This window comes from Prosopis cineraria, unplaced genomic scaffold (genome assembly GCF_029017545.1).
Source record: "Prosopis cineraria cultivar Desert tree isolate PC_DT_omini unplaced genomic scaffold, ASM2901754v1 PC1, whole genome shotgun sequence".
NCBI lineage: Eukaryota > Viridiplantae > Streptophyta > Magnoliopsida > Fabales > Fabaceae > Prosopis > Prosopis cineraria.
This window is the reverse complement of record NW_026555332.1, coordinates 34,472,687-34,475,386: the sequence shown is the minus strand read 5'-3', so window position 1 is coordinate 34,475,386 and position 2,700 is coordinate 34,472,687. Positions and strand designations below refer to the sequence as shown.

At 37.3% G+C, this 2,700-nt stretch overlaps 1 non-coding gene across 1 annotated transcript; it reads left to right on the top strand.

Annotated features, from left to right (window-relative positions):
- The first annotated feature begins 666 nt into the window (after positions 1-666).
- On the top strand, positions 667-770 carry LOC129296826 (small nucleolar RNA R71). Its single transcript, XR_008589994.1, has one exon. It is a non-coding gene; the product is annotated as a small nucleolar RNA R71 (small nucleolar RNA).
- Positions 771-2,700: the final 1,930 nt, after the last annotated feature.

The following is a 2,700-nucleotide window of genomic DNA, read 5'->3' as shown; positions in this document are numbered from 1 at the left end:
TATCATGAAGAGTAAGAGTTGCCTTAGTTTCAACTCTTGCAGACTCTTGATTACTCAAGATTTATGCTAGCATCTTTTCCATTCTAGACTCCTCTTCTTTAATCTGCATTGGCTTTGGTGGAGCTTGAAAACCCGAAGGGTGAAGTGGCTTGACATTAGAGATGAAGGTTGATTTGAAGAATTCCCTTGACTCCATGAAAAATTAGGATGATTCCTCCATCCTGAGTTGTATGTTTGAGAGTAAGGGTTGTTGTGAGGGTTTTAAACTTGCCCATATAGTTGACAGACTCAGTGGTCATATAAAGAGGACATTGATCGGGCATGTGCATATCATTGCATTGATTGCACACAATTGGAATGGCTTGGACAGCATGCACATTATGAGAATTTCCCTTTTGCATTTGAGATTCCAACACATCAAAACGCTTGTTCATTGCATTCAAGATGGATACAATCTGGGAAGAGGAATCATCTTTAGCACTAGTCACCATTGATGTATTCCTTCTATCCGTGTTTTGAGTGTTATTCGTAGACAATTGGTCTAAGAGGCGAAAAACTTCATTGACAGGCACATTCTGATATCCCCCATTTGTGATAGAATCAACCATGGCCTTCGAAGATGGATTCAGACGATTACAGAAAATCTGAATCACTACCCATTTGTCCATCCATGATTAGGGCATTTCTTCATCAACATCTTGTATCTCTCCCAAGCTGCATAGAGATGTTCCTCTGGATATTGTTTAAAGCTAAGAAATTCATCTCTTGCTTCCACTGTTTTATCATCAGAGAAGAATCGAGCTCTAAACTTGTTCTCAAGATCCTCCCATGAACCAATAGAACCTTCGGGAAGATTGTTGAACCATTCTTTAGCCTTGTCTTGTAGAAAATTGGAAATAACCGCAAGCGCAAGACATCTTTAGGCACCCCATTTTGTCTGAAAGAATCACATACTTCCACAAAAGACATCAAGTGCTTGTTAGCATCTTCATTGAATAGACCATGAAACACACCATTCATTTAAAGCATTGTGATCATGGCGGGCTTGATCTCAAAAGTATGTGCTTGAAACTCCAGCATTCGAATACAAGATTGAGTACCCCTCAGATTTTGATTAGCAAAGTCATTGACTGAGGCGGTGTCATACTGGTCTTCTGCCATGTTTACCGATTCAGGAGTTCTTTCAGAATTAGGAGACTCGGTTTCTTCAAAGATTGTCAATCCTTCAAGTATCACTTCCAATCCTTCTGGGCCTATGACTTGCATATGCCAAATGGGTACCTGAAGAAGAAACAACCCAAGAAGTATTAAACTAAAACAAAAACACTGAACAAGACAAAATAAAAGTCTAGAACTAATATCTACAAAGCTCAAGCGAAATCTAATATTACTAGTCTAAGGTTGACCACAATATTTTCAAAAGCAAATCCCCGGCAACGGCGCCAAAAACTTGTTGCTCACCGCAAGTGCACGGGTCGTAGCAAGTAATATAAAATGAGTAAAGTATCGTTCCCTCGAGGATTTGTTTAAAAACTATAATCAAGCAAAAGACTAAGTAAATTCGATCAAGTTGAGCTACACAAAGTTAGGTGAAAATGATTTTGCTTATGAAGCTAATACTAGAAAATAAAGAAAAGTGAGTGATTCACAAACTTCCAACACAATTTAGGACCTAGGATTTTTTGTCCCCCTTGCATTTCATAACACCAAAATTACCTCCTCTCATAAATGCTTTTAATGAAAATAAGTGCTAACTAGGGTTCTAAAAATACTTGGACAAGCTCTCTCAAGTCATGAACAAGTGTTTAGTTAAATTGATTGCACAATCTCTTGTTACAATTAATAAAACTCAATTTTAAACACCAACCCTAATGTGGCTATGTAAGGCTAGCAAGTATATCTCTATCTTACTAACAAAACCATCCATTCAACATGCAAATATCAAGTTCTTACACAATTTTACCCAAGTTCTACACTCAACCTAGCCCTCTCAAGCATCAATTAAGTGAACCCAACATCTAAATGGTGGCCAATCAAGTAGAAGCATTAAGGAAAGAGTAAAATAAACACATATATATCATTAATCATAAAAAGAGAGGAGAAATATAGTGTTAATCCATACAAGGGTTCCAAATAATCCTAGAACAAAGGGTTTAGCTACTCATAATCATCCACAAGCTACAAATATACAAAATAAGTGGACCCATTTCAGATTACAAGAGAGGAAAGGGAAGAGGAACAGAAAAACCAAAGAAAATGAGCTTCAAATGTCTTCAAAGCTTCAATCTCTTGATCCCAACTCTTCCAATGCCCAAACCTTAGCACAACCAAGCTCCAAAAGTGTCTAAAAGTCTCAAGAATGCGTTCTGGGTCGAGCTCTCAGCTTATATGTATCCTAGCCAACCAATTTCTGATAAATGAAATGCAGCATTTTTCTGACAGCGGCGAAAGTTGTGAACGAAAGTCATGACTTTGGGACGACTTTGGCAGTTTTACACTGTTTTTACAGCTAACGAAAATTATTCATTTTGCTCTTGATTTCTTCATCCAAAAGCCTTCCAAAAACATCCACAAAGCTCCAGAAATGCTTCTAATCAAAACTTCAATCAAAATAACATGAAATTAGGCTAAAAATATCAAATTAAAGCCAAGAACACAAGCCGAAAACAAAATGCACATTTTCCTAATTTGGGCAATAAA